The sequence below is a fragment of the Leucopleurus acutus genome, assembly GCF_964270905.1.
Source record: "Leucopleurus acutus genome assembly, chromosome: 6".
Taxonomy (NCBI): domain Eukaryota; kingdom Metazoa; phylum Chordata; class Mammalia; order Artiodactyla; family Delphinidae; genus Leucopleurus; species Leucopleurus acutus.
The window spans coordinates 83,776,126-83,799,613 of NC_139149.1; the positions used below are offsets into that span (position 1 = coordinate 83,776,126).

Below are 23,488 nucleotides of genomic sequence, written 5' to 3' on the forward strand. Positions count from 1 at the left end.
TATCAAAATGGCCATTGGTATACTTTACCAAAGTGAAGAAAGTCAAGCAATTAAGTGCCGGCTGAGTTCTCATCTCTTTGGTTTATTGCACACAACACTGTAACTTTCAGAAAACAAACCTAACCCTCAGCTCAAGCATCTCCCTGGTTGTCTGGCTTGTGCCTTATTTTTCACAGACATTCTTATCTGCCCCATAAGGTTAGCATGCCACCCCCTTCCCAGATTGCCGGGCACCTGGGACACCGGGACCCTGGGTCCTAAGACTGGTGCAGAGTCCTTCGGGGCCACACCCAGAGCCCCGATGGGGGCCCACTGGGCACGCGCAGGTGTCCTAAGGGCTGCCCTCTTCCCTGGTCTTCTGATTGTCGAGATTTCCCGTGGTGAGACTTCATCGTGATCTCAGAGCTCATTACAAAGTGTAGGCTTTGTCTTGTGTTTTAATCCTGGGCGCTATTCACAGTGCCTGGCATTGTGCTCAGTCAGTGTGTTAGAGAAACGAAGGGTTACAATATATTCTCGCAGAAATGGACTGTTCGGAGGAAAGGGAGTCTGATTACAAGAGAGTCAGAATAGAATGGTGGATTCGAATCTCAGGGCTTAAGGGCCTCTAGGTCAGTCCTCTCACTTAAAGATGAAAACCGGAGAGGTCAGCTGACTTGGAAAAGGTCACCTAGAGAGATGGCGCCAAGCCAGGCACAGCATCCAGCATCCTGAGGTCCTGTCCCGTCCTTCCCAGTGCTCCCTCCTGTCCTCGTTCCCCGGTTGTTTCATGGAGGTTGAGCTGACTTTGCAGGATCAGTGACCAGAGCATTTGAAGCCCCACGCGGTGCTTAACAGAGCAACGGATGCAGAGGGGTTCTCAGGGAACGCTTGAAGAGATTGTTGACTTAGTGAGTGATTGCCTGGTTGACTTAGGAGCCCAGCACCTGTCTCTGTGCCTAAGTGGTTACTAGCTGAATGGTGAGTTCCCTGGGCTTGTGTGGATATTACAGGCTATGTTTTGGAAAGGAGATCATTACAGAAACAATAATGATAATAACAGTAACTAACATTTATTTGTGATAAATTAGGCAGGATATCCCTGTGGTTTAAAGTCTAGGCCCTGTGGTCAGATGGTCACAGAATCCCAGCTCCATCACTTGCCTTGTGTATATATATATATATATATATATGTATATTTTTTAGATATTGGGGGTAGGAGTTTATTAATTAACTTATTTACTTTTGCTGTGTTGGGTCTTCGTTTCTGTGCGAGGGCTTTCTCTAGTTGTGGCAAGCGGGGGCCGCTCTTCATCGCGGTGCGCGGGCCTCTCACTATCGCGGCCTCTCTTATTGCGGAGCACAGGCTCCAGACGCGCAGGCTCAGTAGTTGTGGCTCACGGGCCTAGTTGCTCCGCGGCATGTGGGATCCTCCCAGACCAGGGCTCGAACCCGTGTCCCCTGCATTAGCAGGCAGATTCTCAACCACTGTGCCACCAGGGAAGCCCCTTGTATATTTTTATGAGACAGGTGCTTTCACCTTTTGGCGCCTCATTTTCTGTATCTGCAAAATGCCAGTGGTAGTAGTGCCTACCTCAGAGTACGAAGAGTTAACCCATTGAGGCCCTAGAACAACGCCAAGCACCTTGTAAGAAAGTAATAAATGTTAGCTGTTGTTATTAAAATATCACTACTATGTGTGCCAAATTCATTGGACAAATTATATACTATCCAGTCTTCCCAACATCTCTGTGAGGAAGCTACTATTATTGATATTGTCCCCCATTTTACAGTTGAGTAAACTGAGGCTTTAAGTCACAGGTAAGACCCAATTCCTTGTCTGCCTGACTCCAGAGCCTGTGCTTGGGTGTGGGTGTGAAGAAGATGAGTGGTGTGGCTTTGAAATGTGAGATCTGACTTCCCAAATTTCTTTTTCTCCTAGAGCACTGCAGACTCTGACCACTGTCAGGAATATCTCCGTGGATTCCCAGGTAAGTAGAGCTGATCCCTCCCTTCCCTGTATCCTCCTGCTGCCCACATGGCTGGCTGCCCCTGCACCTGCAGCTGACTCCCACAGCTCTTGTCACAGTCTGTCAGCCTTTCAGGATTTTAGCACCACAGTGCTCCTGTATAGGTGTACAGACCGAAGAGACAAGTCGCTCATGATGGGGTGGGGGATGGGGGTTGGAGGCAAGGAGCAGAGGACTGGAAGCAGTCCTCCCCCACCCACCTGTGCCCTCTCCACCTACATCACCTACATCGACGTTTCTATGGATTTCTGTAGTTTCATGCATGCGAAATACCTCAAAGTACCAGGGGAGAAAAGTCTTTATTTATAGAGATCGTTGTGTTGTAGAAAGGGGCTCTGGGGCCAGAATACTTGGCTTTCCCTCCTTGAAGTGATGACCATTTTTGCTGTTGTCGAAGAACTTGGTCCAGTGAATCTGGAAGTCTGGCTTGCAGTCGTCAGTGCTCACTCAGCGTTGAGTGGGGAGTGGAAGGACACAGACTTTTGAGCCAGACAGCCTGGCTTTGAATCTTGCTTCTGCTGCCTAGTAACTGTACAGTCTCTGCATGTCACCTGCCTCTCTGAGCCTCAGTTTCCTTCTCTTTAATATGGGGATGATTATACCCATCTTGCAGAGTTGTTGGGATATTTCTAGCTCATGTATGTAAAGTGGACTATATAAGATTGACCTTCAGTTAAATGGTAATTATTGTTATCAGTTATTGGTATTTGACTGGGTTCATCACAAGTATTTGTTGGAGGGGAAGCATGTTGTTATTTTTCGTTCCTCATACTTTACAAAAATATTTTTATTTTTATTTTTTCCCCCCCAGCAGTCTTGCTTGTTTAAAGTAATTTGCTTAGCAAGCCATTTTTCACTGTGAAAAGATCACCTCTGGTCGAGATCCTGTCAAATGATTGTAAATTCCAAATTGAATTAGTCCAAAATAATGAGGTCTTATTGTACCTGGATGTTTCCATGAATGTTTAAACTTGATTCTTTTTACATAACCCTGAAACTTCAGTAGTAAGATGACTGTAACTTTTTGAAAAGAGCCATTAACGTTGGTTGTTTTCCATGAATGGAATAGAATACTTTACTTCCTCATATCTGAAATCTGAATCACCACGAAAACATTTTCTTTATTGTTGTTCAAAGAGAATTATTTTGGAAACTACTGGTTGATTCTTCCTCTCTGTCTCTGTCTCTGTCTCTCTCTCTCTCACACACACACACACACACACACACACACACACACACACACACACACACACACACACACACACACACAGCTTAGTTTTTCTTTCCATTAGGCAACTGAAGAGTTACTATGTAAATTCTGGCAGCCTTCTCCCCATCAGACAAGCAAGGGCACAATCAATTCCTGTTTTCTTGGAACGTACCAGATAATCAGAAGCTCTGATTATTCTGATGGAAGGCAACAAACAGCTTGATGGAAAGACGTACCAACTGAAAACAATTCTGATCATATTTTTGTCAGGAGAATGAGATGCCTCCAGCTGTCTGTCACTCATTATATTAGAGGTAGAAAGCAGGAACGTTTTGGCCTGCGAAAGATTACGGTTGTCTCACGCTGGAACGCCGGTTTTACTGGCTGCTCATCCCCGAACAGTGACATTGGACGTCCATTCTGTAACTCATCTTGCCAGTCGGTCGTAGTCTCAAACCCATGTCACATGAGCACACTTAAGGAATTTTCTAATTATAGTTCAAAGTCTTTACTTTTATCTTTTTACGCTCATTCTGCAGACATCACTGATTGAAATGATTTCTCCCTCAGCATAATCCTATTGCCGGCAGTCACAAAAGAACAGGGAGATGGAAAATGAAACCCACAGTAACTGAAGAGGTGTCCGAATTCAATTAGGAAGCGACCTCTCCCATGTGGACGCATAAGCCATCTAAATGCATTTTAATTGTGAGCTGTGGTACTTATCTGGCCATGTTTATTTGGGATGCAAGTGCCAAAGCTGGATTTAGACCAGAACTCCAGATCTTCAAGCTCTAACGACTAATTTGGGTATCCATCGAATCCCTTAATTCATTTCTTAATTAGTTCTCCCAGAATTAGAGTTGCTTGGTTACAATCATTTCCACAAAAATTTCCAATAAAAACAAACGTGCATAGATTTTTTTTGCCCCCTTTGGTTCACACATTTGCCCTGGTCTTAAAGAACTATTCTTCTTGGTAATCAAAATTATAACAACAATGACAACAACAAAACTAACATGTTGCCAGGCAGTAGAGTGTGAACTGAGGCACCAGGAACCGGTTTGATTCCCAACTCAACTACTTACAGCCATGGGACCTGGGTCAAGTTACTTTCCCTCTCTGGACTTCAGTTTCCTTTTATAAAATGGGAAGGATAATAGTACATAGCTCATAGGGTTGTTTTAAGGATTAAAAAGGCATTGCGGGCTTCCCTGGTGGCGCAGTGGTTGAGAGTCCGCCTGCCGATGCGGGGGACATGGGTTCGTGCCCCAGTCCGGGAAGATCCCACATGCTGCGGAGCGGCTGGGCCCGTGAGCCATGGCCGCTGAGCCTGCGCGTCCGGAGCCTGTGCTCTGCAACGGGAGAGGCCACAACAGTGAGAGGCCCATGTACCACACACACACAAAAAAACAGAATAAAAAAGGCATTACATGTAAGAACTAATAGGCAGTCAGTGCCTGGCATTATCATAGATGCTAGTTATTATGTTTTTTGTCAGTAAGACAGTGGGAGACGGAGGAGCAGATTTGCTGGTGCCACAGTGTTGTCATCCAAGTATGTCCCATTTCTGTAGTCCATTTGGAGATCACTCATGATGGTCATGAAACATTGGAGACTCTGAGGTTGGAATTAATCTCTATTGTTTGTATTTGTACTCCTCAGTTTAGCTCAGGATTAACGTTTTTGACTTTCCATGCTTGATCAATATGAGTGCTAACTTGAAACCTTTTGGTGCAAAATTGCTTTAAAATTTGAATGAACATTTTGTTCTCTCAGTAGACACAATATTGGCCCTCATTAAAAGGAAAAATGCAATTACAGTATGTAAAAAATATATATGTGGTGGGGAAAGGAGATTTGGGGGTATTGGCTTCAGTAAATTATTGGAAATTTTCAGACTATTTTTTAACAGAGTTAAATGCATTTAATGTCTTGGTTCAAATTTAGTCGGTGTGCAGGAGTGAAAGTCTAGGGAAAGATAAATCTGGTAATTTAATGAACTTTCCTCATGGCTACATAAGAGTTAGTTTATATTAAAATTGATTTCTAAGTGATTCACTGGAATTAACCTTTCTTAGGTTTTTGTTTTGTTTTGTTTTAGAAACTAAGGTCCCATCCAGCAATTCCACTCTCATGCATGCACAGGTGTGCACTTGTCTGTGTATTCTAGAGAAATGTACACTTGCGTACATCCAGAGATGTGTAAATTGTTCTTAGCAGCATTATTTGTATTCATCTCAAATTAGAAACACAGAATATCCATCAATAGTAGAATGGATGAATAAACGGTGGTGGAATCATAAGGAATTATGATGCCTATAACTATATAGCGGAATATTATGCAGCAACAAAAAAGAATAAATTAGTGCTACACACAAGAAGAGGGATACATCTTAAGACGTAATGTTAAAAGAAAGAAGACACTAAGTATACATAGCAATTTTATTTCATTTATGTAAAGTATGAAAACAGACAAAACTAAACTCTGTTGCTAAGGGTTACAGACATAAGTGGCCAGGAATTTATTACTGAAAGAATCAGGATAGTGGTTCCCTCTGAAGGGCATGCTGGGGGAGAGAGAGGAGTTGCGGGGCTCCTGCAAGTGCTGACAATGTTCTGGTTTTTGACAGGGGCTGGCAGTTGCATGGGTAATACACAGTATATACATCAAACATTAATGTTTCATGTGCTTTTCTGGTTGTGGCTTAGAGTTCATAATTTTAAAAGTTTTTAAAAAGGCAAAATAAACTCTTTCCAACCCAGGTTGGTTTATCCTTGTCCTGCATAGTTTTAGGCCAAGAGATTCCTGTGATTATAAGTGACTCTAGAAGTAAACTACTGCCTCACTGCCTGGCAAAGTGGCCTCCAAGATAGGATATGTACCCACAGGGAGCTCTTGAGAAGATTCATTTGGTTGAGAAAGACAGTGATTAGAATTTTCATTTACATTCATTTTATTATCATGAAGCGTTATGATAACAGATGGTGACTATATTGGCACTGGCATCATTCCTGGGTCCACGTGTCAAATGGTCGAGTATCACCTGGAGGGAGGGAGGTGAGGCCTCCTCTTCACAGTGGCTTCCCCTCTGGCTCATCTGCTTTGGTTATTTTGCGGAATATATCATGCCTGGTCAACTGTATTTACAAATTCTGTGTTTTAGTTTTAACAAACCCTCACAGAGTCTTAAAAAGATTCTACAAAGAATTCCCATAAATTGAAGATAATTTTAATATTGCAAGTAACAAGAAAATGTCAAAGTTTAACATGAACTCTGTCGGCCCTGTTATGAGGTAATGACTGTGTTCATCTAATCCGATCTTGCAAGAAGCTGGCCACCAAAATTCTAAATTATCTGGAAGACGTACAGATTTATATCCACTGTGGTTAATTAGTCATGAATCTCGTCCTGGGTGTATATGACTTGAGACATCATGGTTAGCAAAATAGTACATCAATTCTGTCATTCTATTCTATTTTTTTATGTTTTATAATGTATATACAATAATACATGTATATGAATCGTAACAAACGATTATATATAGTTAGTACAATAATACATATATATGAATCGTAAACAAACAGCCAAACCTTTTTTTGTTCAAACATATAAGATGAAAATACCTTGGACACCACTGCCTTGTAGTTCAAAGGCTACTCCCTGCTAATAGTTAAAATGTGTAGGAGAAGGTAAACTTACTATCCGTGTCAAAAAGAGGCACTTCTTGGTCTTAATGTTTTTATTGACAAATATCATCATAAGGCAATAGTTTATATTTTTTACTTTATTAAGACTTTCCCCAAGCCCTTGGTTTGGAGTTGGGTAGGAAAAAATGAAAAGATGTATATACTCAGAATAGCTCTGTTTTTCTGTTTTGCTTATATTCCCTGTAAGATTCCTTTATGATTACATATATACATACACACCGAGGTGTAGTGGGAAGGGTGCTTGACCAGCATTTAGGAGACCTGGTTCTAAGCCTAGTTCTGCCACTTGCCAGCAATCAGGCCACAGCACGGAGGCAGTACCCTCTCTGAGCTGTCCTTGCCTTTTCTCTCTCCTGAGGGGATAATAGCAACCCTTCCCTGGCCCTGACAGTGATCACATGTGAGAACATCTATAAAATGGAGTTTCCTACAAACAGAAGGAATTATGGTCCTGTCCCTTCTACTTCACCTTTAACAAAACGTAGCTTCTTATTAAAGTACTAACGTCCTTAACCTACAGGGCTCTTTTGATTGGAAGCTACAGAAACTGACTGGCTAGCTTAAACCAAAACAGAATTATTTTTGAATTGTTTTATTGGCAGGATCCTGGGGCATCTATCGCATTGAAGGGATGGTAGAACCTTCAAACTGCATGAAGGGGCACCACCAGGGAAGGCCTTGCAGACTCGACATAGGGCTTTGTGGTCTCTTCTCTAAGGCATTGCTGTCAGTGTGATGGAGTGCTGATGACGTCTACGTGCTGGGGTTCATAGTTCAAAGTCTGAGGCTCCAAGAAGAGGGAACCTAATTTATCCAACTTAGGTCGATGACCGCCTTTGGACCAGTCAGCCTCAGGTGAGGGGAAAAGGTCACACAGGATAGACAAGGTTCCTGGGAGCTCTAGCCCTGCATGTCTGGGCCATCTCAGGAAATCAGGCATCCCTGTGAGCTTCTGCCTACCACTGGTATTAATGTTTCTATAGTTGCTAATGACTCAACTCTCTTTAAGGGGTTTGAATAAAAGGAATCAAAGAAATTTAAATACGGAAGTATATATGAGCATTTTCTTCAATCCATGTCAATGCACCTAACTGAGTCTGGGCTTCTCCTATTTTTCTTGAGGTGAACACTGAAGTTGAAATCACTTTCATTAGATGTTGAAAATTCTCTGTAGGTCCCAAGGGGTCCTTCTGCCCAGGCTGCTTCTCTAAGGTTTGACTCCACTTCTACCTTTAGCTAGTGCTTTACCTCTGGTCAGAAAGAAGGCATTAAATGAATTTTAGGATTCCTAATGCCGATGCAGTCTTCACTGACAGCCTGACTTGACCTAAAATTTTATGCCAATGTGGAAAGAAGGTAAGAGAGGTACACAGAGACTGTGTACCACAAGCAAGTCATCATACCACTAAAGGACCTTAATTTTTTTCTCTTGTGAACCTATTAAAGTATATTGGAATATATCACAGCCATTTCTAGACAGATGTATCCAGCTGTTCCTCACACCAGTGGGTATTTGATACATAGCATTTGTTCTACCAGGGCTCAAGCAGTTACTTATAATATTTTAATAACGTAAATGATGAAAATGTTTATATCCCTGAAAAATCGATGCATATCTTCCCAAACAAGTTAAATATTGCTATCAAATATTGCCCTGGCAAGTCCTAAATAGAGTATTGTCCCCTTTGGAACATTCACTATATAGCTATAAAGAGTGCAGAAATTCTTTGTTTTTAAAGCACATACACATAATGTAAGAACGAAATTTTATGTTGTTAACAGACAGTGAAGTATCTTCATGTAAAAAGAAAAGTTCTTTCTACCGCCGAAGAAAGAGAAGTGGTAACAACAATCATTATTTTACCCGGTCTCCATTTTCCCAAGTGCTGAGTTAGGTTATGAGGATGATTTATTATTTGTCAGATTATACGTGCTGACCCATGAGATGTTAAACTTTTATTGACAGCTGTTGTCCAAAGGTTTGCAGGTGTCCAAAGGTTTGCATTTGACTAATGCTTTGAAAGACCAGCATTAGCAATAAATCACAGCGTACATAATTTTTCGATAAAGTAGTGGAAAGGATTTTGCCTTCTAGGTCCTCTAAGCTTTGGTATTTGGAAGTTACTTAAACGGGAAATTAAAGTAAAGGGGTAAAACATTCTCAGGCTTTAACTCTTGAATTTTGGGCCAGCCATAGGCAACAGCTAAAGCATCTTGGTAGCTTTGTCCTCCTAACCCTGAGATCTCTTGGCTCTGGGAACTAACGAAGTGCCGAGCATAGGCCTAACTGCATTCCTAGTTACTGAGACAAAAATCTCACAGGAATTTTCCTTTTTTTTCAAAGGAGTACCTTGCGCTTTAACATTTTCTGGAATAGCAGAATTGTTTATAAGACTTCTGCAAAGCTTTCTGAAAAGAGAGCTTGAAGAGGGCTCTGGCAGCCAGTTAAGAGGCATGCAGTTGCTCACCTAGAGTGACAAAGAGTTAGGGAGAGGAACTCAACAAGTAGGAGAGATGTGGCTTTGTCCTCTAAGCTTGCTCTCTGCTAATGAGTTGATGTTCTCTTTTCTTCTTCTTTCTCTATGGTCTGCTCAGAGATTTAGCAAAATTGTGCATGATCTATTCAGCTAGCCCCGTGGTAGACCACCGGCTGACTGTAAGTTCTGTTCACTAGTATTTCCAGTGCTGTGACTACTGCTTGATACATAAGAAATGTTCCATTAGTATTTGTTGAATGAAGGAATATATTCAGGTAGGTCTTTCTGTGATCTGTATATTGGTGATTTATATATTGGGCCAGATATACTCTGGGCCACATTACTTCTGATCAAGGAATCAGTATCCAAATTTAGTAGACTGAGACCTTCCAGTATGATGGAGAATAAGGGCTTGGAGAAACCCAAACTTGGAACAACCTGAATACTGAGCAATATTAAAGGAACTGATACAACCTTCCAGGAGGCTTAATTTACTCCAGAAGTTAGCATATCCAGTGAAAGGTTTTAGCTTATCACAGTTTTTCTTAATGTAGATAGGTTTGCAGAGTTCTTACCATACTGACAGTATCAGTTTCAACTTTACAGAATTTTGCTTTTAATACATCAGTTGGCACGCACCCAGTGCCAAGACCAAGGGTTAGCTCGCTGCTTCACTTCCTTCCTCCAAGCTGCAACTTCTCTCACAACGCCAGGCAGCTGTCTCCCAAATGTATGCTGTCAGTAATGTAGGAAACCAGATGACCCAAAGAGGGTAAATCAGCACAAATTTATCGTCAGAGCTGAGAGAAAGAACCTCAAAATGAATGCTCTGCTAACTGTGGGTCAGAAATGTTATCTCTGTATCTCAAGGACAGGACGTTTTTGTTTTCTTGGCTGTGTTGGGTCTTTGCTGCGCGCGGGCTTTCTCTAGCTGCAGCGAGCGGGGCTACTCTTCATTGTGGTGGCTTCTCTTGTTGCGGAACACGGGCTCTAGGCACACGGGCTTCAATAGTCGTGGCATGTGGGCTCAGTAGTTGTGGCGCGCAGGCTCAGTAGTTGTAGCACACGGGCTTAGTTGTTTCGTGGCATGTGGGATCTTCTTGGACCAGGGCTCAAACCCATGTCCCCTGCATTGGCAGGCGGAGTCTTAACCACTGCGCCACCATGGAAGTCCCTCAAGGATAGAACATTTAATATAGATTTGGGTACAAAGTACACATCACCCTCCAGGCATGCCCAACTGTGTCAACCAGAAAAATTTCTTTAGTGTTTATAATTTCCCGTTTTTCCTAAATTAAAAAATACTAATGTGAACTCTTGACTCTCAACAACACGTTATTATTGTATATAGGGCAAAGAGTAAATAAGACACTTGCCTAATGACAAAACAGTTCATTTTAACTCAGCAAACTGGGAGTAATATTAGCTTGTTATCTTTTTTCCATGCTGCTTTGTGGAAATAGGCCACAATCATTTTTATTCCATCATTCTTCATTACCTTATAGCAGGCTTCCTGTTTATGCTATGAAGAGCTGTTTTTAAAGACCCTTGAGGGGTCTTTCACCTATAGAACCCCTTTAGGATGTCTGAGGGTTTGGAAATACAGAAACTTCTCTTAATGAAATATGCTTAATGGTCTGTGCAGAGCATTGCAATATTTACACCTCGTTCAGGTCATGTAAATTATATTTAATTAGTCATTCTGGGAAAGTAGTAGATATTTTAGAATAGATTCAGTACCTAGAACCCACTGTTTGCCTATTATGTATAGTACTTCAGATAAAATTCTATGAGGACTATTTATAGATTAAAAAAAAGTGTTTGCAGTAGCATAAAGCCAACTCTTAGGGACTCATAATAATACAAAGAACATGTCATGTTGGGGCATGAAAAGCATCCACGTGGGACAGACTTTTATAAAACTTCTTTGTAAACTGTAAAGTGCTGTACACATGTAATCATTATTTTTACATTTGTGACATGCAGAAATTCTGGGCTGAATGACAGTCCATAACTTTGTGTTTTAACGCTGAATATGTTCCTGTTTCAAGTGAGATTTCCTTTTTCACATGTAACCCTTGTGTCAGAGACTCCCTGAGTTCCTTAATTGGGTTCCTTCACACTGTACTTGACTTTTGAACCCTCCAGACCATGCTTGTGCCAGGAGAAGCACACTTCACATGTTGCTTTGGAAGGTGGTATGATTTCTAGGAAGGAACCTCAACCTGCATCCCAACTGCAATCTATAGATGACGGCTAAGAGCCCCACCGTGGTCATCTCCCAGTCCCTCCTGCGTACTGGAATAGGACTGAGAAATCACTCATTCCTGGCCTTATGTGGCCCCCCTTTATGGGCCTCTGACATGCCTACTTTTCCAGAACTTCTCTGCCATGACACCCTGCTGCTTTGGTATCTTCTGCAGACTGGTCCTTTTTTGGTAGTTATTCCAGCCGCCTGCGTTTTTTTCCTGCCATCACCGTGTCTTGGTCGGTCGCTCTGTTTCTCTCTGTCCTCCCAACACCACCTTCTCTGCGCTTCCGCCTCCTTTTTTGCCCCCGTGGCTGCAAGAAACTAGAAACAAGAAAATGTGCCCTGGTAGTATTCCTCTGCCCATTTCCCACTGCCTTCTCTCTTCCCTGGGTGAAATTGCTCTTTTCTCCAGCACTCCAGCGTTGCCAGCTGCATCTTTGTTCCCCTCTCTTGTCCGAGAGCTCGCGTGGAGTGGGCGCAGGGGTGGGGGGAGGACTGGCGGGGGGGCACAGCCCCTTTCTCCGCGGCTCCAGAAGTGCCTCATTTGTCCGCACCCAGGACCAGGCCATGGGAAACAGACCCCCGGACAGTCACCATGGGCTATACAAATATTACTTCCATTTAGCTTGACCTTTCATTGTGCTCTAAAATGACTGAAAATACTTAAATGGTATGCAGTATGTTTCCGGAAACAAAAATAAATGGGGTTCTTTTAAGAAGCCACACTTGAACTTTTGCCCTTTCCTTACTTTTTGAGTCATTGTATCCAGTTCAAGGTTTCCTTTTAGCATGTCTTTTTCTTCGGTGAGAAATTGCTAATTTCTGTACTGATAAAATTATGAATCATAGAAGCCACGTAAAGATAAGGATACCTCATCTGGCCTTAAAACACTTAGCTCTGGGAATTGAGTCTGGTGAACATTTCTTAAGTGCCGACTGTGTGGCAGGCATCCGCAGACAGACTGACTAGTTCTGTAACCGCGTTAAGGTACTAATTCAACTAATCCTCACAGCGGCCTTGTGAGGCGGGTAGTATTGTTATTTGTCTGTGTTTTAGGATGTAGACACTGAGGCATAGTGAAAACAAGTTAGTTGCCCAAGTTCACACAGTTAGCATGGGCAGGGCCTGGACTTGAACCTCGGGGGTCTGCCTCAGTGCCCACGTTCTCAACTACTGAACTAGCTGCCTAAATGCCTTGAGTGCATCACGTAACCCCTGGGAGCCCGATGCGTCCTCTCTGAGGTGGTACTAGTAACACCTACCTTACTAAATTGTGGGGAGGATCAAATGAAATGATTATTTGAAAGGGCCCAGTGTAGATTGTGAAATGCTAAAACATCAGGGTTAATTTTGGGCTAACTGTCGATAAGATGTTTTCTATTAGGTGGGTCTTATTGTTGAATCCCTTGAAACCCTTGCTCCTTGGATATACTGCTGGTTCAGATGAAGCACTGCGTGTTTGTCTTGAGGGTTTTTTTGAAATTTCAGAAAACCCCAGGTTTCACAATGAAAATGATCCTTTTATTCCTAAATGGTAGCATCTGGGAGTATTTAGAGCATAGGCAAAACTCAGTGTAACACTTTTAACATGCCAAGTAAGTTCAATGACATTCGTTCCCTTTAACCCCTTTAACATTAATGTAGCACTTAACACCCCTCCCTTTTTTTCTAATTTTTTCACACAAAATTTATTTTCTTCCAAGTCTTCTGTTTACTACATACTGAGTACTTGTCATGAAGGGTCCTTCAGTGTATAACATGGGGTCTGGGACCATGCTTTTCAACACCCAGCCCTGAAATAGGAGATATCAGGCAAGATTTAGGCCAATGGAAGAGAGGTGGAAATGGAGTCTAAAGATGAGGATTTAGAAAGACCACAGGCTGGGACTTCCCTGGTGGCACAGTGGTTAAGAATCCGCCTGCCAATGCAGGGGACACGGGTTTGAGCCCTGGTCCAGGAAGATCCCACATGCAACGGAGCAACGAAGCCCGTGTGCCACCACTACTGAGCCTGCGCTCTAGAGCCTGCGAGCCACAACTACTGAGCCTGCATGCCACAACTACTGAAGCCTGCGCGCCTAGAGGCCATACTCTGCAACAAGAGAAGCCACCGCAATGAGAAGCCCGCGCACCACAACAAAGAGTAGCCCCCGCTCACCACAACTAGAGAAAGCCCACATGCAGCAATGAAGACCCAACACAGCCAAAAATAAATAAATAAATAAATTTATTTTTAAAAAATGGATCTCCATTTCCTTATTAAAAAAAAAATAGAAAGACCACGGGCTGAAAAACCCCATGTTTCAAAATGTGGGACAGGACACCAGAGCCAGACCCCCGAGAGGTCTGATGGGTGGTGCTGGAATAGAGGGAGGACTTGGGAAGAAGCAGAAAGAGGAGACTCAGAAGGACAAGCCGAGCAGGAGATGGGTGTTTCCTGCAGCTGGTCCAGGGGAGATGGAAGCTTCCCTCTTCCCGGTGATGCCCGGCCTGGCTTTCCCTGCTCTCAGGCCCCCCTGTGTGTTTTTGGGTCTCACAGTGTTCTCACAAGTCAAGATGCTGGAGCTCTGTGTATTTACAGTCCCTTGGGAGAAGTGAATCCCCAAAGGCCTGAATTTTTGTGATTTATTGGAGCTCTCATACATCCTAGAAATGGAGTTCTTCCTGGTTTCTTATGAGACTTGCATTTCATACCTAGGGCATGCTGTTTGGAGGGTCTTCCAGGCAGGAGTCATGATCATAATGAGTTATTTTTTCCTCTTTTCTGGATAAGAACAATACCCTTGCCATTCAGTTTTCAAATATAGCAAGCAGTCACGGTAGAAGGATATCCTTATGTTAGGAAAGAAGTTGGCAGCCTCAGTGATGTGAAAATGTCCAATTTAGAAGATACTTTTAAAAAGAAAAGCTGCTTTAAGTCCTTTTTGGAACCAGGTAGAATAAAAATGAATAAATAAAAAATTTAAAGTACAATGTGCAGTCTGACAACACATTCTACTTCCTCTCTTTCGTCTTGTAGGTACTTGTCAATTTTGCCTGAACTTCAGGTGTTGTTTTTATCATTTCCTTAAAATGTCAAACTGCAAACTGGTTCTGCCATCTAATGGGGAGCATAAGTTGGATGATAGATTTTCTAGCTGATGCACATAATCAGTGCACTACAAGAATGTTGCCAGGGACTAAACATCTAGAATCTCTTTAAGAATATTGGTAAGTGTGTAAAAAGAGTACTTACACAAGAGGGGGAAAAAGACATCAAATTCCAAAGAAAGAGTCAAAATGGAGTGTATAAGTCAGCCATGACTGGAAGTAGATAAAGAGAGAGCTTCTAGTAAAAACAATTATCTAATTGATTAAGGTGTTTGCAGTTAACACTCATCAGAATTATAGATAATAGCACATCTATTACACTTCACCAACCCAAGCCTATATGGTTTCTCTTCATGAAGTGCTGAACTGATCAGAGCACTTGATTTGCATGTAACTCAAGTAAATTAAACTATTGACTCAATTGGTGGAGGCAATATGTATTTCTAAAAAACCTTTAAAAATGTGTTCACTGTTTTGTCACAGAAGTTTTATTTCTAGGAATTTATGCTAAGGAAATAATTAAAGATATGTGCAAAGGTTTTGGCCACAAAGGTGTTAATCACACCATTGCTCATAATAGGGTAAATAGGAAATTACTTACACGTACAACAATAACAGATTAGTTAAATATATTGTTACAAATAGTGAAATACTGTTCAGCTACTATAGATGATATAGTTAAATATTGATAATGAAAAGATGTTCATCATATATTGTTAAGTGATAAGATCCCATTATTAAAAAAAACAAGTATGCACAGAATGATCACATTTTGGTAATATATGGATATATTCTTAGAAAATGACCTGGAAATATATTTAAGGATTTTTTTTTTTACATCTTTATTGGAGTATAATTGCTTTACAATGGTGTGTTAGTTTCTGCTGTATAACAAAGTGAATCAGTTATACATATACATATGTCCCCATATCTCCTCCCTCTTGCATCTCCCTCCCTCCCACCCTCCCTATCCCACCCCTCCAGGCAGTCACAAAGCACCGAGCTGATCTCCCTGTGCTATGCGGCTGCTTCCCACTAGCTATCTATTTTACATTTGGTAGTGTATATATGTCCATGCCACTCTCTCACTTTGTCACAGCTTACCCTATTTAAGCGTTTTTAAAGTGGTTCTCTGGGTAGTAAGATCCATGAGCATTTCAAATGTTCTTCATTTTTGTGTGTCTTTAATTTCCTACTCTAAACATATACTGCTTTTTCTAATAAGAAAGAACCAACAAAGTTTATTTTTAATTGAAAAGAGGAAAATATGAGTCAAACCGTATGAAAATGATGGGTTCTAGACACCTCATGTGATGCTCTTCGGGAGAATATATTTGTAAACGTACTTCAGCTGAATATGCCATGATTTGAGAACAGTAACTGCTCTTTCCTACACCTGATTTAGCAGAGATTATTAGCTTTCTTCCTAATCTCTGCAAAACGAAGGAACTCAACCTATTAGACCATCTCTGGGGTTTCTTCCTGCTCCCAAATGCTAGGTCTGAGAAACTGCTGAGTGGGGGACTGACTGCATTTCTCATAATTACAAACTGCCGTATGATGAAAGTGTATTAATAAGAAGGATTCCTCTTATTATTTGTAGTACATTCAAACCAACCCACTCTGAAAGATTTTTCGGGATTCTGTCTTCTGATGCTTTGGAGAGAGACCTTCACATGATCTAGTTTTTCCATCACTTGTTGATTACCCTAGTTTTGAATGTTTGGGGCGAGCTTAAGGTAAGGGTCACGTTGCAGGGGAATGTGTTTCAGGGGAACTTCAGCAGTAGGTGGGAAGCAGTTGAAGGAAAGAGTGACAGAGAATTAACCTCCACTAGAAAATAAAAGTCCTGCCAGCTGTTAACCCTTACAGCCCCTCAGCCTCTTCCTTTGGTATCAAGGAAGGCCTCTATGTCCATACACCCTGGGCCAGGTTTAGCTCAGTGAGGCGAGATGTCATATATTTTTCTCATTAAGCACTCTTGGCAGATGTCATGGTATTACAGTCAGTTCCTCCTACCTGTAAAAATACAATTTCAGAATGAGTTCACAGTCAACATAGAGGTAAATTACAGTGCACATCTGGCGGGTTGACTTCTTAATTCTGTAACTTCTGAATGGAAGTTGGTGGAAAGAATATTGTGCCACGAGTTAGGAAAGCAGACTGTATTTTGATCCTGGCTCTTCCATGAATTAGTAGAACCTTAGCGTTTTTTTAGGTCCAAGTTTTTCTCCTCTGTAGAGTGAGAGGGTTGAATTCAGTGATTTTCAAGCTTCCTTCCAGTTCTGAAATTATATGAAGATGATTTACAGAGGCCATTTATTGTTGCCTGCATGACTCTAGACCAAAGGCAGGGTGTCTGTTAACAATCCAGCCTTGGGAGTCCTCAGTCTCTTATCTCCCTTGGTGCAATAAATGCTGTTTTCTTGTTTATCTTGCTTTTCTTGTGCCACACTAAATAATTTCAGAGAGCATCTCATTTTGGCATGCCGTATATCCTCTAATGTATGATGTGTCTTTGTGACTAGTGAAAAAAAAATTCTTAATAGCAGCTGCTTCTCTAGTTTTTAAAGCTATCGCCTGAGAACTAAATGTCAATTCAAAGATTGCCATATTTGTTACCATTTCTAACCTAACCTATAGAATTCTAAGGCAAAATTTGAAACAGAAAAATTCCTGCCTTGAGACAGTGAACTCATAAATATGTAGTATGATTTATCCCTATAATTTAAGAAGAAATTAGGATATTTAACATTTTTAGCAACATTTTTTTTTTCAGTAACTACACTGAATATGCAAAATTGGGCCGCTGCACATGCCTGCTGATCCTGCACTTTTAATTGTAGATACCGTATTTTAAGATTGAGTAATGATTTCAAATGAATCTACTATAAAAGGAGAATCAGGTTACCCTAATGAAAGATTTTATAAATCAAACACTTGTGTGTTTTTACTTTATCTCTAATTTGTAGACTCCTTTACATATATAGGATCTCTGTTTTCTATAGTGAGCACAGAAAACCCAACCGAAACAGGCCACAGAGGAGACTACCAATTGCCCCTCCGACACCCTGTCTTTCCTTCTTCCTTAGTAGCACACCCTGGTTTTATTCAAGGGCATAACGTGCCCAGCCAAAAGACTGCATTTCCACACCTCCCTTGCAGTTAGGGGTAGCCAGTGGAGAGATGGTTAGATGGGACTTTCAGGAAACCTCTTTGGCGGGGGTTGACTGGGCTGTGATTCTTGACTCCTGCTTCCTCTGTGTTCTTTTGTGTACTCTCCTCTCTGAGCTCGTGTTCACAGGATGGCTGAGGCAGCTTTAGTTCCATCATCCTCTTCCATTCAAGCCTAGCAGAAAGAAAGTCCAATTTCCTAATAGCCTTAAGCAAAGCCCTGGATTGGCTTCTCTTTGGCCCGAGTGACCATTTGGGGTTTTGTCGAACCCATAACTGAGACATATGGAATGATGTGCTGATGGGTTCATCCTGGGTCATATACCTCACTCCCCACCCTTTCGGGAGGTAGCAAAATGGAGCTTTCGTGGCCAGGAGAAGTGGGAGTGAGTAGATACTGGATGATGACCAAACCACAAATATCCACCCCACCAAATCTGCCAGTTTCTTCTCTGAGTTCTAGTCTCTAGTAACGAGGTAGATGATCATTTGATTTGCAGAGTTACACTGAATAATGATTTGGTCTTTGGGTTCACTTATGGTAAGTGAAATTGAAGTCTCAAGGCCATACCATAAATCCAGATTAAATATCAAAATATATATCTTTTAGTTTTCCAGATTAATGTCTTGCAATAAGCCATATAACTTCCCTTTTTCATTACCACCCTATTTAATGGCCTTCTAAAAGGGTAGAATCAAAGTTTGCCAGAAAAATGTTTAGACCCCAAATAATTGTATTTTCCAACACAGCTTGTTGATGCAGCAGAGGACATTGTCTCTAAACATAAAGTTATATAACAAGTTAGAGCTAAATGAAATTTAAAATGACTTGTGACAAACCCTGAAAAAGTGGTGCTTTAAAATAGTAAAGTCAGCAAGCTGCCTATTGTGTAAACCACAACACCAGTGCTCTGAGTTTAGGTGGAGGAGTTACTGGGCAATTACAAAAAATATCGTGGTCTGCTGTTTTTTATGCGTGAACATGTAGATGTGATTTGAAAGTGATTTACTGCATGATGGGACACGGTATGCCACAAGACAGATGACTATGGCCACAGTTCTGAAAATGTTGAGATGGCTTTCAATTAGCTTTGGGCAAGGCTGCTTCTTGCAGGAGCCAGTATTGATTTTTCAGAATGCCTCCTAGCTTTTCAGCAGAAGGGCCAATCATGTCAATCCTTTGAAGCTACTGGAAACATCACTGGAGGCTGGATTGCAGAATGCTCTCTTGCAGTGTCCAGGGGACTGGCTACCTGGGCCGAAGCTAGTAGGAACAAGAGTGTGGCCCCCGTAGTTTAGAGACCTCGGTTTGACACTGGCCCCTCCGCGTGTACCAGTAGATGACTTAAGCTCTTGGAGCCTCGATTTCCTCATCTGTAAAATGGGGGTATTTGAGAATCTAGTGAGAAAAGACATGTAAAGCTTCTAGCCCAGTACCTCAGACCTGTCCTAAGTGTTCAATAAACGTTAACTATTTTTCTGTTTTCAGAGTTCCCCCTTGAAAAGAGGGAGGAGTGTTGAGTTTTTCACTCTTTTCTTTTCTCCTGAGTTTCACTAAGAAAAAAAGAAAAGTGTGAGAGTAAAGCAGTTGAGTTTGGGTTAGCTGCACCTGACAATGCTTTTACTTTGTTATATGGAAAAATGGAGAGTGGATACGGGCATATCGTAAGTGCCTTAGAGTCCTGTCCTGTACTTTTGATGCAAGTTTGTTGAAAACAGCCTTTTTGGAAGGATGACGTCATTGCATCACATCCAGGAATGGCAACCATCTGCTGTGGGAGCTGCAAGGACCCCGAGAAGTCAGTGAAGCCTCGGGCTGCACGGCACCATGTCAGAGACCCCTGAGACTCTGTCATTTTGGATCTGCTGGGAAGAGTGAGCATCTCAGAATAACAGGACCCTAGGACTGTTAACCCTTCATTTTACAATGAGGGAACTGCAGCCTGGAAAGGAAAAGTAACTCAAAGGCTTCATGAAGAGTCAGGGACACAGGCAGGATCTTAAACTCAAGGTTCCTGATGTCCAGGTCAAGGAAATGATGACAGTAGTCCCTAGACTTTCCTGGGTATCCTCAAAACCTCTCCTTCTGGTCTTCTGCTAATTGCTAGTCTCATCCAACCACTGAAGGACAGGAATTCATTTCTTTCAGCCAGTTCAGTTTGTTAGAAGCCACCTTACTCCCTCCCCAAATGATCTTCCTATTGTGGCCACTTAATCTGCCACTAATGGAACCCACAACTCCTGCCTAGGGGTCTAAGAGTAGCCCCCATCCTCAGCTTTGAATGGGAGCAGGGCTGGAGGCGTCATGGTTACTAGCCAGGCTTCCTCCTCAGCCCCTTGTTTTCAGCCCGGTGCCTCACACTGTCCTCTGTAATGTCTGGTCTCCAGCCTCTTAGCCTTCCTGGGGGTTCCTTGGGGACCAACTAGCTGGCTTCTCCTTTGTATTCTTCTCACCTGCCTCTGCTGAGTCAGGTACCACTCCTCTGTTTGCTTTCTATCTTTCAGAATTGTGTCTCAGCCGTTTTTGTCTCCTCTCCCATTTGTTGTCCTTTGGGGCTTATACCTTGTTTATTTCTTTCTGTTTTTTTTTTTTATTTTGATCAGAGGATATATTCTTTTTTTTTTTTTACATCTTTATTGGAGTATAATTGCTTTACAATGGTGTGTTAGTTTCTGCTTCATAACAAAGTGAATCAGTGATACGTATGTTCCCATATCTCTTCCCTCTTGCGTCTCCCTCCCTCCCACCCTCCTCTTTCTCTCTTAATACAAGGTTTTAATGTGGACCCAAAGCCGAGTGGATAGTGACTGACCAGGACTGAGAGCAGTTAATTTTTTTTTTTGGAGTGTTGAGGACCTTGGCCTTCAGCAATACAGAGAATGAGTTAAGGAAATCTCAATTCTTGGGTGTAAGGAGTTATGCTCAGCAAAGAGTGCACCATATGTTCCTTCACTGCCGAGAACCTTCCGAAAAACAAGTCTTATCAGGTTTTGTGTTATCACCAAAAGTTAATCTCCCAGCATGGTTCCCAATCACGTTTATGAAAGTGTTTTGAAAATGAAATGCGCCACTATGAAGTCAATGGCTGGAAGTCAATGAGAACTGCTGAGGGAGAGGCGTGTTTGTATATTTCTTCTGTAGCTGAACACTTGCTGGGAGGAAGCGCACAACATCTCCCGGTGTTTGTGTTTTTAGATGCACCAACCAGCAATGGGAAGCTTTCCTCCGGCTGTGTACATACCTGCAATGCAGAGGAAGAAGTGTTTGTTAAGTGAACAAACTTAATGTATGGTAGACGATTTTGTGACTACAGCAACGTGTTTGCAATAAAAACAGTGAAGGCAAGACGCTTTTCAAGATCCTGAGAAAATTAAATGAATGGCACGTATTTTATTTTATCAGGGACTAAAATTTTCCATTAAAAAATAAATATATTAGCCTGTCAGCAACCTTTATCCAACACCTGATGTATTTTAGTTAGTATTCCATTATTCCTGGTGTTCTGACATGCATAATTGTTACCAAAGGGATTCTCTAATATTGTATTCAGAATCCATGGTGGATTTACATAGCCTTAAACTGAAGGAGGAGGCATGAAAAGTTTTGTATTCACTCCTCTCCACACCATCCCTGTAGTGAGGGATTATAAATTGAGTTTTATTTTGATACAAGACATTTCAGCCTTGTGAAAACATAGCTAACAAGAATGTAGACCTTCAGAATGGCCGTCATCAAAAAATCTACAAACAATAAATGCTGGAGGGGGTGTGGAGAGAAGGGAACCCTCTTGCACTGTTGGTGGGAATGTGAATTGATACAGCCACTATGGAGAACAATATGGAGGTTCCTTAAAAATCTAAAAATAGAACTACCATATGACCCAGCAATCCCACTACTGGGCATATACCCTAAGAAAACCATAAGTCAAAAAGACACATGCACCCCAATGTTCATTGCAGCACTGTTTACAATAGCCAGGACATGGAAGCAACCTAAGTGTCCATCGACAGATGAATGGATAAAGAAGATGTGGCACATATATACAATGGAATATTACTCAGCCATAAAAGAAACAAAACTGAGTTATTTGTAGTGAGGTGGATGGACCTAGAGTCTGTCATACAGAGTGAAGTTAAGTCAGAAAGAGAAAAACAAATACCGTATGCTAACACATATATATGGAATCTAAAATAAAAAAAAAAAATGGTTCTGAAGAACCTAGGAGCAGGACAGGGATAAAGATGCAGATGTATAGAATGGACTTGACGCGGGGAGGGGGAAGGGTAAGCTGGGACGAAGTGAGAGAGTGGCATGGAAACATATACACTACCAAATGTAAAATAGATAGCTAGTGGGAAGCAGCCGCATAGCACAGGGAGAGCAGCTTGGTGCTTTGTGACCACCTAGAGGGGTGGGATAGAGAGGGTGGGAGGGAGACACAAGAGGGAGGGGATCTGGGGATATATGTATACGTATAGCTGATTCACTTTGTTGTATAGCAGAAACTAACACAACATTGTGAAGCACTTATACTCCAATAAAGATGTAAAAAAAAAAAAGCAATAAACGGCTGTAAGAATTCAAAAAAAAGAAAAAGAATGTAGACCTTAGTGTAAAGTGGTCCTGTGGACTTTATTCAGGGAGTACTGGATTCTAGAAGTATCTGAGGAGTTTGGTTAGAAATCCCTGCCCTTTGACAGAGTTCTTTAAGAGGGGGGATCTAGCTCAATATTGTTCAATTAATGGTTGCTTTCTGTTGCCTTTTAACGGATTAAGAATGTTCATGTCTCTTCTCCAGTCTATTTGGCCACCTTTTTGGTTCGGGTCATTGCCCGTTTCAGTGTATATCTCAGCTTCATGTTTATGCGCTTGAAGGAAGAACCAGCGACGGATGCACTCCTGTGTCTGCACCTCTTGCCTAGATGACATTACAATGCCTTATGGTCTACAACCCTAAGAGGTGCACGCTGCATCTGTATTCTCAGTTTGTTTTCTTGTGTGAGCAAAAACTCATGATTTAAAGATGATAGAGAAAGACATACATTTAAAGACGTAAAATAAGTTTTGCAAGCTCTGTATAAAGTACAGAACATTTTGGTTTTGATGCCACTGTATAACCAGCAGAAGTTTAAGAGAAATAAAGACAAACAAGCAATGTTTCCCTCTCTCTCTTAAACATCCTCCCAGATAACAGGTTTAACTAGTATTTTCCCCCACTATATTGATCAGTTGCTCTGGCCTTGTGCAGATACAGCTACAGAACGCTCTTGTGAACCTGCTACCTTTTTTTTAAAAAACCTTTAGCTTTAGAATAGCTGGATTTAATGGCAGGGGGCCTCAGCCTCTGTTCCTGAAGGCTCTTTTCCTCCCACTCCCTTGGAGAGGGAAGCATGATTAATTTCTCCCCTTCCCTTTTGATTATAGGAAAAATCGGGTGCAGGGTAACTCAGCGCCAGCACACCTGAATTCAGGGGGCAGCTCCCGAGACAATTGCTCTCTTGTTCCCAAGTCTCCTGGGCCTGGGGAGCATTGAGGGCAAAAGGGTAATGAATTCATCTAGGTG

At 41.8% G+C, this 23,488-nt stretch overlaps 1 protein-coding gene across 1 annotated transcript in view; it reads left to right on the forward strand.

Moving 5' to 3' along the window:
- Positions 1 to 1,947: 1,947 nt before the first annotated feature.
- The window catches only part of SPATS2L (spermatogenesis associated serine rich 2 like), a 143,942-nt gene continuing 122,401 nt past the window's right edge, over positions 1,948 to 23,488 (forward strand). Inside the window, exon 1 of the mRNA XM_082841658.1 lies at positions 1,948 to 1,970. The gene's annotated coding sequence lies outside the window, so the exon portion shown is untranslated. The remainder of the gene's footprint in view (positions 1,971 to 23,488) is intronic.